The following is a 12,559-nucleotide window of genomic DNA, read 5'->3' as shown; positions in this document are numbered from 1 at the left end:
TTTTCTTTTTTACGGAAACTAGAAAAAGTAGGAACTATTGGACATCGCTGATTGGAGGATGACGTTTGTCCATCACTTCAACTGAGATTAACGAGCATGAAAAGCTTTTAGACATGATCCGTACTAACCATAAAACCTTTAGAAGGAAATGAAGACGCATTTGAAAAAAGCTCAAAGGTTATTCAATCAACGATGTCCTATAGAACCCACATTTTCCCTTTTTTTTATTATGTTTCCTTTTTTAACTCATCATTACTGTGTAGTCAGAAGTGGGGCTGTCGTTGGGTCTCCCTGTGCCGGACCCTAGCCCGGATGGAATACAAGTTTGTGTAAGGAAGGGCATACAGTGTTCAAATCTCTGCCAAAGCAAATGTGCAACGCAGTGAAAGCTGATTCGCTGAGGGATATGTAGAAAGGTGAACAACAATATTTTCATTTCTGGAAAATACTTTTCTTTTCTGAAACGCTGGATTTTTGCTATGTTTCAGTTTTTTTTATTTGTGTTTTGGTTTCTGGAAGTTTGTTTTGATTTCTAACATATAATATTTTTTTTTCTTATTTGTTTTTTTTAATTATCATTATGATCTTTTCGATGGGAGCCGGTTTAGCTCGTGCTGGTTTGCGGTGCCTTCCGTCCGTGAAACCCAGGTTCAACTCCGGGCTGCTCCCTGTCTGTTCCCTTCTCTACTTCTATGCCGGTCCCAAGCCCGGTTGCTTTGAGAGGGTTGCGTCAGGAATGGCATCCGGGGTAAAACATTGCCAAGTTTACCATGCGACTCATCCGCTGTGGCGACCCCTGATGGGAAAAGCCGAAAGAGAAACAACATTATGATCTTTTCAATGCTTTTGTGTCGAGTGATTTGTTGATGTGAAATGCACTTCAGGGCCACCGTAGTTTTTTACAATTTTAGTCATCAGGAATTGTTTGCAGTCAAGCTTTTTCTTTGTAAAAAGATTTTTTATTTAATTTTTTTTGTTAATTTGAGCTTTTTTACACAAAAATGCATGGTTTTTCCTTTCTAGAAAACATTTTTTTCACTTTATAATTAAAATTATTCAAATCTTCGGTTTTGCGTTTATGCTGTTTTGTGTTTTTCATTAGTCTGATTTACATGTCTTTGATTGTTTGAATCATTTAAATGTGAAAAGTATCTCAAACAAATCAATCAAGCAGGGGGTAAATACTTTCCCTACAGTGCTGTAGATTTTTTTCACTCTTGGCATTAAAATTTTTTTCCTGTTTTGGATGAAAATTAACATGAAAATCAGCTCCACAATCAGCGGCGTGGGATCAGTTTCACACTGGCTTTGAGATCAGGAAGACTGTCTGTTGCTCGTTGTCACGATCCCGCCGTGTTTCAGCAGCGATGAACACATTTTCTGGAAGGTGGCAGTAAAAGTGTTGGTGTTAGTCAGCTGCAGACAGTTTTTCTGCTCCTCTTTGGAGCCTATCAGAGAGGAGTTAAACACTTCCTCTGACTGCAGCCCAGCAGGGAAATGGGATACTGCTGAATGTGGTAAATATGCAGTTATCTCTCGGCCTGTCTCTCGTTCAGCTCAGCAGGGACGGGAGGGAAGGAAAGTATGACCCCTGGGGTGTCTATGACGTGCTCAACCCCCCCTCTCCACACCCTGCCTTCCTTCAAACCTGCGCTAACTCCCCTCCGGTGGCTGCCGTGCAGAATCTGTATGTGTTCAGGGGGGTGCTGACTGAGGTCCTGGGTGGCTCAGCAGAACTGCTGTGTGTGTCAGTTCCTGCAGGAAGCTGGAGTCCCATGATGCACTTGTGCACACACACACAATCACACACACCTATCCGAGAGTCTTCCTCCCGTGAAAACACGCCGTCCCGTATTCCCTTACTCAGCCGCTCTTTTCACTTTACTGTCTGCTCCCTGTCCCAGCATCCTTTTCTCTGCTTCACTGACTGTTTCTCACTCTGCCTGCCCTCCTTTCTTGGTTTGGTAGCTATCGCTGTCCGTGATCGCCCGCACTGTAATTTCTTTTCTGTTTATCATATGGGATTGAGAGGAGGAGCAGGGGGGTGAGCACTGCTGCCTATTCCCCCGATGAAGAGGGGAAAAAAAGCCATTGTTTCTGCTCTCTCTGGGAATTTGTGTTGACAAGGATGCAGAGTGAGAGAATGGATGGATATAAATCCTTCTTGTTTTCCTTCTTTTCTCTGGAAAACGTGTGCTGTTTGTCGGAAAAAAGCATTTTTCCCAGTGCTGCTCTGGCTGAAAGCACCCCAACTTCCCCATGCTGCCCCTCAAAGCACCACGAGGGCTCTACAAAGCCATCGAGTAATCTCAGGAAATCCTTCTCTCTGTGTACAGCCATGTTCCTCTCGGTTTTGTCTTCTGCAGACTCTCACAGACACCCTTGCTGTTTGAACAGTTCATGCAGACGCTCAGTGAGTCATCATGGAAAAGGTTTGTCAGGTCCCCAGGCTGAAACTGAGACCTGCTGGATTCTTGTTATTCACACTGTGTGTGCAGGCTTGTTTTCAATGACCATTTTCTGGATTAATGACCAACCTTGTTGAGATCAGGAGTCATAACAAGGACACAGATTGATCCTAATAAGAAAAACCTTCATGTTTTTGTTGTGCTTTGGCTTGAGTTGGTGTACTGTCCATTGAGGACAGGTGTGCAGATGTGTATGTGATTACTGGCTAAGAATGTGGCCTTGGTGTCTCATTGGGTTCTAAATAGGTTTCTGAAAATAGCCCATGGATGTTTATCAGACCCGGGAGATCAGGATGAGCAACAAAGACCCAAATCTGAAGAAGTAATATCATTTTTTGTGGACTTTTTTGGCACACATTTAATCAACTTGAACCTTTACAGTTGTTTATTGTAAGGGGTGTAAGGCTCTTACTCATCATCATGATGCAAACGGTATTCCTTAAAAGTTGAAACGGATGCTCTTGTTGGTTATTTCAAACACGAAAGAACATTTTATTAAATTATTTGACACACCACACACGATCATAGACAAGAGAGGGTGAAGCATGGTCCCATAAACATTTCAATGGAAGGAAATGATAGAAATCAACTCTAAGAAGATTCCCTTTGGTCCTTAAAGTCCTGGAATCTAATATAATCTGTATGTTTTGACATTCCAAGGTGTAAAATTTACTGTAAGTGAAAATGAAAAAATGTTGCTGCCATAAATCATGTGAGTTTTAGAAGACCATTGACTGCATGAGAACTGGACTGAGTGACACCTCCCCCCCTGGTGTTCAAAACAGGAAGTCCCCGCTGGTTCGGAGAGCATTCATGATATTTTTTCTGTAGTGCAAGTTTATAAACTGGCCAATCAAAAGCCTCAATAAAAGTGGGTGGTCTCAAGTGGAGGGTTGGAAACGTTTAAACATGCAGACCGTTGAAGCTTTTGGGTTCCCTCAGTCCTTCTGACTGGAGGTGATGGACTCTCCATGTTAAGCAGAGCAACAGTTGCTTCTGTGAGATGATTGCCGGGTTGCTTCCTGGGAGGGAGTGCTTAGCTGGTAAAGAGGTTCTCACTCTGATTACGCTTCATTAAAGCTCTGATTAGGAACACCTGGCTGCTGCTCTTAATTCCTGTAGAAGCTGCGCGGCGGCGGTTTCTCGGGCGGTTATGTTAAATCTAAACTGTCACGGTGACTCTTTGGTCACGTTAATTCACACTGAAAGAGGCTAAACTTTACATTTACATGTCTTTGCCTGTGAGAATGTAAAGATTACCGGTTACGTCTGCTCTCCTCCTTTCACCAGGATTTTTGTACATTGGGCAGAGGTGAGAAAAACAGTTCACTGCCCCCCTTTCCTCTCTCTTTTCCTCTATCCTTCTCCCACTGCCACCCTCTGGAGGTCCATAATGTAGTTTTAATTTCCCCAAGGCTGTCGCAGGAAAACAGTTCTCGTGATTGTGTGTGAACTCTTATTGTCTGCCTGCAACAGTGCTGGCTGCTTTGTGTTTGTCTGCTTCACACCAGCTAAGCTGTTTTGTTTCGTGCCGATTCCTTTCACCTAAACCCTGAAAGAGGTCAGACGCGTTTGAGATTTTCCGCTGATCCGTGTGTCGTTGTGCTTCTGAGGAGGCTTCCTCTGGTCCTGCGGCTCTTTCATCATCTGTTTCCATACGTCGGTGTTGGGTGCTACTCTTCTTCGCCGCGGCACATCCCGGGGGGGGGAGTAGTGTGTCGCTGTGTGTGTGCACATGTGTGTGTGCTCTGTAGCTCAGCAGATCTCCTCCCAGGAGGCGAAAGACCTTCCATTGTGAAGAAACACATGGGGTGGAGGGAGGCAGGAGGCGGCTGCAGGTTCATGGGGGCAGTTGAGAAGTGCTCCTTTTGGCACACTCGCAGAAACACACACCTGAGCCCCCCCCCTGCGCGGGGGCGAGGGACCGTTGGGGGTGGTGGTGGTGGGGTGATTCTCCTGAGACCCCCAGAGCGGGCCTGAGCGGTTGTGTCCAGCTGCACCTGTTCAGCCTGAATGTGGGTCTGAGCACATGTGAGTGTGCTCTCGGCACGGATTTGAAGCTTTTGAAAGCTGCATCCGAAGTCCTACCTCCAGATTCAGCTTTAAGCCCGCGCCCCCCCCCCCCCCCCCCCCCCCTCGCCCTCTTGTTCATGTTAGACAGATGCTGGAGCACAAACTCCCTCTGAATTGCCCCATTTCGCTTCATCTGACTGTCAGGCCGCCGGTCTCACAGATACAGCCATCAGAACAGACGGCGGTCTGTCACCCTTGTGCTGTCCTATGACCCCACCCTTACATGGACGTGTTCTCCCTACCATGACAAAGGTGGATAAAGGTGGAAAGATTTCATGTAATCCATGGACACCAGTGAAGATCACAAATCATTGAAGAAAAAAGGTTCAGCACACTGTCTAGTGGGTCTAGATGACCCAACTCCCAATGGTAAAGTGCGTAGGATAGCACAAGAGTTAGAGTCAGTGCAATCTCAGAGATTCTCAAGTTTCAGCATTTGGAGAACCAGCGTGTGATCATCATTGTGAACCAGGGATTAACTAAAAAAGGCAGAGGCAAAGACTTTTTTAGAAGGAAATCGATATCTAAAATGCATCTAAAAAAGCTTGAAGTCCCACTCCGATCATGTTTTGATCTATTTTCAAAGCATCTTTCCTTTAATTCTCCATCAGCTGTCAATTATATTTGAACATTTAAGCATTTTTGAAACAATCAAGGTTCCTTTCGACCATTTTAGGCCAAAGCAGCGACCTGAGAAACTGACGTGGCCACACAAGCTGCCCATCAGTATTGCACAGTCATTGGTTTATTGCTCAAAGATCTGAAACTTGATGGATTAAAAATGCTGATGTTTGATAAATACATGCTGAGAGTTGATTTCTATGGTTCATATGTTTGTTTGTTTTTAAACTTAGGATGTGCTTTAGTCCAATCTGTGGCAGTGAAAAAGTTCCAGACTCTGAATATTCATTTTTTGAATCTTTAATTGAAGACTGAGACACTTTGAGGATAAATTGTCAGTAGAATGTCTTAAAGCTCAGTTCTTGATGGCTTTTAAAGGCTTTTTCTCTGCTTTGAACCGAGATAAACTAAAAAATTTGTTAAAATAAATGTTTGTTTTTATTCTTTTTAGTTAGATTTAAAGCAACATGCTGCATGATAGAAAGGAATTTAAGAAAAATGAAAAAACTTTTTTCAATCCATCTAATGCAGTTTTAGGTGGAATGCAGTACTCACTGCAGAGTTGGACCATGTTGTGGCTCCAGTGAATGTTCCCTCCCGCCTCAAAACGCCGTGCTGCACAGACCTGATTTTAACCTCATGCCTGGTTCAAAGCGGCGTTGAATGTCTGTTGCACAGCCAGGAGCCTGTGAGTCCCGGTGCAGCGCCGAGTGCTATGTGGAGCAAAATGAAAGCACTTTGTCAAAACTGTTGGGTTTCTAAACATTCTCCTGGAAGCTCGACATACACTCTCTGCCCCCTTTGATGCCCCTTTTTCGGCAGGAAGGCAGAGGTGTGTTTTATGTGGGGCGGCTGGCAGAGCTTCATCTCTCTGAGCAGCAGAACTTGTCCCGTACAGGCCAAAGCGCCAGCGTCTCCCTGCCAAAGCAAACAGCTGAATAACAACCTCAGGATTACAGGGTGTTATTCCCCTTAAACTCATCTGCTTCGGGGCGCTCTTTCAGCGGACTTCTTTCACCCCGCGGCAGCTCAGAACGTTTCCCAGAGTCCACTGGTGCCTCCGTTTCCCTCCCACCGGATGTGCAGACATGTTCGCTGGTCACACGGAACATGTGCGTTTGATTTCTTCAGTTTGCGTCCCGACTAGCTCAACTTGGCAACATGTCACAGCGATGAAATGAAACCAGAGCGAGCCGGCAGGAAGGAGTGTGTCTGTGCTGAGTGTGTTCGGACCCTCAGTTTGTTTTCTTATTGCAGCTCTGTGAGGTTACAGGCAACAGGCTGTAACCTCTGTCTGAGCCCCCCCCCCCTCCCCTTCCAGGATGTTTCTGGATTGTTGTCATTTAAGGCAGTAATTAGCTGAATGAACTCGTTTTAATGTGGTTAATGAGAGAAAAGCGCGCGCAATCTAATAAACACACCCATGCAGCGAGAACACACACGCGTGCGTCTCCGTGTGCGGAGCCTAACGAGTGGTGATTAGTGGGTCTCAGCCAGGCGTGGTGAGGCTCGCTAACATCATTCTGCACTGTGGACTCTGTTAATTCACTCCTCTTTATCTAATTACCCAGGCTGTGCATGAACACACACATGCACCAATGCCGTCCAAAAACACACACACATTCACACACCACCTGCATGTGTCTTTGCTGCACATATGCAAAGTGACCTTATTATTCCCGTTCTGCCCATTTCTAGATTTATTTCTGCATCTGTTGACAAACACCTCGCTGTCTTCGGGTTCATGAAGCTGCTGAGACCTGCAAACAATCCTGCTCATTATCTTCCCTCATGAGACTCGCAGGGACACATTTTCTGCACGTCGCCCGTCCAGACAGACCTGCGAGAGAGAACTACAATTAAGTACTTTATTTCTGCATTCGTGAGACTGCAACTAATGATAAAACAGAAAAGATTGCATCTGTTGTAACTTCAACAGGTGCAATAATATCACCAAAAAACGACAAACTGACTTGGACCCTCTTTTCGGCATTTATTTGCATTTAGTTTTTTTTAGGTTTAGTAGAAAATCTAGATTTTTTTAAAACGTTTGTTTTCCTTTAATTTTGTTTTCATCATAAAATTATAGTGGCCCTAATGTGTCAATCACATCAAGAAATCACTTAATAAGCATATTAAAGTTTAAAGAAGCAAAATAAATGATAATAAAAAAACATTATATTTTAGATATCAAATCAAAATTCCAGAAACAAAAATATCTTATTTCTTAAGTATTTTCCAGAAGTAAAAATGTTCAAAATAAAACAAAAGAAGAAACCAGAAAAGGTAGGTATTATGGGACATCACTGATTGGTTGATGGCGTTAAAGGAAGTTTAGCCTAAACGAAGGTTAAACAAAGAGTTTGTTGAGCAATGACTAGGGCTGCACGATATGAGGAAAACTCGCGATATGCGATATTGGTGATTAATATTGTGTTAACGATATAACTTGGGGTATATAAACAAAGAGCAAAACAACCAAAAACATCATTCCCATTTCATTGCAACAGTTTAAAAATTATACTCCAAATGACCCTCGTCGACATAGTGAGGAAACAACAACATAAAAGCTCCATCTGATTGGTCAACAAAGTGAAGGGGTTCATCTGATTGGTCAAATGCATACAGAGATTTATTTGATTCGTTAAATTTTGCAAAATATGCGTATTGCACAGCTTGATATTGCAACAACCATAAATTTGCGGTATATTGTGCAGGCCTAGCAATGACCAAACTTTAGCGTTGGCTGTGGCCGGAACCTTAAAGAAAGATGAAGATGTCGCTGTGTCAAAGAACTTCCTGTTGAAAAGGTGAATAAACATCATCATCCAATCAGTGATGTCCCATAATGTCTACATTTATTGGTGTCTTATTGAGTTTCATTTTTTAAATATTTCATCTGGATTTCTGGAAATTACTTTTGCTTTTTGAAATGTTTCTTTTTTTTTTAAATTTCTGTTGTTTTTTAATTATTTACTTTGTTTTTTTTACATTTTTGTTGCGATCTTTAATGTGCTTTTTTTGCGTTGAGCAACATTTTGATGGGATTTGCACTTCAGGGCCACCGTATGACATCCACACAAAGAACATTTCCATGACATCTTTCAGAACTGCACAATAAAGATAATATTCTAAAGTTCTAAGAACATTTCCTCTTAGCGCTCCTCATATTTCATCCTTTTTTAAAACTAAATCAGAATATTTTCCTACAATTCAGGAACCGTAGCCGAAAGACAAAAAAACTACAAACTATGCAAACAAAATTACTTCACTACTTTTGGCTTAAACACTTAAAAAATGCTAAATAAGTTAACCCTAATAACAACATTAAATGCAAATTAACCATTTTTATGAAAATTCTGTTGTGATGGGAAACTTTTTGTTTGTTAACATAGAACATACATATATCCACATGCATTTACCCCCCTATTAATTTGTTTTTGAAGACCTGAAATAAAATTAAAAATAAAATGTCAACATGAAATCTGGGTTCATATCAAATGTCACATATTCACTATGAAATGCTTGCTGTAAACCTTCAAATGTTATTGAGAATGTGTCATACTTTTGCTACTTTGTGTAAATATTTTATGTTTTTTAAGGAAATCCTGATTTTTATTTATCTAGTTTTTGGCGGTAACACAGGATAAGATGCTTGAACGTCTTTTAGTTTCTTGGTGACGCAACAACCAACCCGTGTGTGTGTTTGTGTGTGCATTGTGTGATTGTGCAGGTCTGTGACTCACAGATAATGTTTTTTCAGCAGAGCGAGCTGGTTCTTGTGTGTGCGAGCGACAACAGCTATATCTCACCGAGGTCTGGGTGTGTGTAAAAAGACAGAATGAAAGAGCTATTTGCTGGGAAGCGCTGTCATACTATTCAATCAGAATCCCGGCACACACACGCTGCTCTGCACCCTGAGCACCTGTGGGAGCTGCCTGCCTTCATTAAGGAGGCCTGCTGCAGCTTTCTGCTGGAGCGGGGTGGGGATGAGGCATCACAGGGAAGCAGAGAGGAGGTGGAAGGACTTTTAGAAGAATCAACAGAAAGATGGGAGAGAAGGAAAAAAAACAGCGAGATTCTAACTTGTGAAAAAATGTTCAGCTGCAAGTGTTCACAGCTTTTAACACTTCTGTTTCAGAGCAAAATCAATATTATTGGATGTTGCTTTTGCTGACTATAGCAAAGAGGATAAATGGTTTAGCCAAAATTCTTAAGGGTTAAAGAGACACTCAAATGAAAACAGGCTTTTTAACATGTTCTTGTGACATTTTTCTCATGATTAAGGCATGTATAAAATTACAATTAGGCTTAAAATTAAGTTTTTGGGTATTTCTTTATTCAAATCTTGATAGATCCATTCATATTTTCCTTTTCCTCGTCTGAGCTGGTATCTGGCTCTAAACTGTACGGCTGGACAGCTCCGATGTTGCTCGTCGTTTTGGTTGCACCGCTAATTTTAGGTTGGAGGTATGAGGGGCTGTAAACTAGCTGGAGAAAGTGTAAACACAAGGGATGATGGGAAGTTTTTGGCAGGCTTACACCGCTCCAATAGTCCCGCCCACAACAAAAACTAATGAACTCCTGCTGCTCTGCAGAAACTATGTCCTACAAACAAATTTAGGCTAAAAACAGCATAATCATAGTTAAAAAATCACTGGGAATCCTTTTAGAATAGATTAAAAGATGATCTAAGTGGAACTTTTAGCAACAATTTAGATGTTTGCAAGGAAAAAAAGGCATATTTTAAATTTGGAGAATCAGTGAAGGTACTGAGTCCTTAGCAACATAGCTTTTTAAAAAAAAATCTCTTTGGGACTGATCCATTTTTAAGGGGAACCTTAACGTCTCTAGGTCATAGTAAGTTTTTTCCCTCAGTTGTCAGTGTAAATGAGCAACATGTTTACATTCAACATGCACACTTAAAAAGTAAAAAGAAAAAGTAGTCCTTGAAGGGATCCCTGAGGAACACCTTTAGTTCCTCTGAGATCTGCCTGAAAAATATTTGTTAGGGTGATCTACTTTGTCAAGTTGTCATGGTAATGCTGGATCCTATCAAAGAATTCAATAAAATCACTTATTGGCTTTGTTTGCCTGAAGGTCTTAAAGCTGAATCTCATTTTCTAACCAAGAAATCTTTGCTTGGAGCTCACCTTTGAGAGTAACGATATATTAACCGTAGTAAAAATGCAGTTTTTGTGCTCCAGCACCTTCTGCTTTTAGTCCTGACCATTGAACCAAAAAATTTGGATGTGGAAGAAAAGAATGGAGGAAAAAAAAAACAGCAAAGAGGTCCAAGGTGCAGGGCATCCTCTCTTCTCTGTTGCTATGACAGCAGGTTGTGTTGGCATGCAGTACATCCGGCACGTCCCTCACCTCTGGCATCTGAAGCCTCATAAGAAACCAAAAAACCTAAATGCTTTTATTTAGAAGGAGGCATTAAAAACACAAATGCGTGTATGTGTGCGCGACCACGAGCAGCCTGCACGTGCACACGCCCACCACACCATGGGTGAACATGGGAGTGTTCTGTCAGTCAAGGGACCGCTTTCTTTCCCAGGCCAGACGGAGCTCTCACCACTGGACAGATGGCCAACAACCTCCCTCATCCATCCGTCCTCCTCTCCCTCCATCACTGTCTCCCTCCCCAGCACCTCAGTCACTCGTTCCCCACCTCCCAGCATCCCTCATTCCCAGCGTACCACTTCCATAACAACGCGTCAGTCATGCGGTTCCTCTGTGATTCTGCTTTGGTCACCTTTAAGAAACAATAATGTCATTTTTTTATGTAATTTTATGGAAAATGCATAGCTTTTGATGTTTGTCAACTTATTATTAGTTACATATTTAAGATTTAACCGTTTCAATAAGAGGAAAAGATCAATTTGTATGAAAAAACGAAGTGTGTGTGTGTATATATATATATATATATATATATATATATATATATAAAACGTATGAATATGTTATGGGAAAAAGGCACGAGAGTCAGAAATACTGCATGGGTTAAAGTCAGCTTTAAGTAGCAATAATTGTAAATAATATTATGGCTTAATAGATTAATTAGGAGCAGCTCAGACTGGATTATCTCACATTTGATTATAAAAAGGAATTTTAGGCAGAAAACTTACGGTAACATTTGTGGGTTTATTTAAATTTTTTAGATCGCAGTGTTAATTTTTCTAATTAAACACTTGTTTTTCTTTAAAAAAAGCTCCATCCTTTTATTTGCAAGATTTGTGTGATCTTAAATGTTGCAGCTCTTTGTGTCCTGTTTTGTTTCTTTGCTGGGTTTTGCGGGAAGCTGGATGGAGAGGCGGGCCTCTGGTACCTCTGGATCTCTAATGTCACAGATCTTTGCAGATCACAGCTTCTCATGTCAAACTGAGATGAGGCAAACTGCAGAAAGTCTATTGTAGAGACTACTGGTGTAACATGGAGTGACTAAATTGATTAAAACATTGTTGCACTGCAATAAATCAAATAAAATTAAGGGATATTAGAAATCTTTAAAGACCCACTTCAATGAAAATGGGGTTTCTGTGTTTTTAACGTGTCCTTGTGACTTTTGTCAGATGATGGAGGACACAGAAAGAAAATTAAGATCAAAAATTAAGTTTGAGTTTTTCAGTAGCAGATGAAAAAATGCTGTGTGCGCCACAAGCTCCCTGCTGGATGAGGGGCGGGGTTACTCTGCACCAACGGCGTGATTTCTAATGAATTCTTGCCGCTCTGCAGAAATTAGGTCCTAGAAAAAAAAAAAAAACTTTTTGATTGTGATTTAAAATGGCATAATCATAGTTAAAAGACCACTGGGAACACCTTTATCCTTAACACCAGTTAATTCTACTTAACTGAGGCTATGTCATGCTATGCTATGTACATATATTTTTAAAGCAAATAAAACGATGAAAAAAGTCATTTTTTTAAAATGAATTCTTTTTGTCAGAAAAAACACTTTTGGAAGGCCTTTTATGAAGGATGCCTCACAACGAAGACACACAACATTATCTTTCCTTAATTTTACACCACAGAGAACTGAGAAAAACCTTTTCTGGCTTTGGGCTGCTCCCTTTAAGAGGCCAGCTCCACCAGACATCCGCATCCATCCATCCCTCTCCTCTGCATCCTCCTGATTTACTCCTTCACTACATCCATGGACCTCTTCTTCGGGCCTCCTTCCTGATTCTTCTGAATTTGTCGCTATGTGGGGAAATATCGTAGGAAACTGTCATCAGGCTAATTTAAGGCTTCATTGGCTAAATCATTTTTTTTAATAGTCTTAAACTACTACTAGTTATTTAATTGTAAATGTCATTTAAAGATCCTCATCTCAAGCTTCCGCTCTGAAGCTCCTGGTGGGATTTAAAACCGAAGCTGAGTTTCTTTCTGCAAAT

General features: G+C 41.5%; 1 protein-coding gene across 11 annotated transcripts in view; it reads left to right on the top strand.

Annotated features, from left to right (window-relative positions):
• Positions 1 to 12,559, top strand: part of znf423 (zinc finger protein 423) — a 171,561-nt gene that overhangs the window by 24,897 nt on the left and 134,105 nt on the right. The gene's annotated exons all lie outside the window — the stretch shown is intronic.

Source organism: Oryzias latipes, chromosome 6 (genome assembly GCF_053564925.1).
Source record: "Oryzias latipes strain Hd-rR chromosome 6, Olatipes_Hd-rR_3.1".
In the NCBI taxonomy this organism is placed as follows: Eukaryota; Metazoa; Chordata; class Actinopteri; order Beloniformes; family Adrianichthyidae; genus Oryzias; species Oryzias latipes.
Note: the sequence above shows the minus strand (reverse complement) of the source record. Positions and strands in the feature narration are given on the sequence as shown.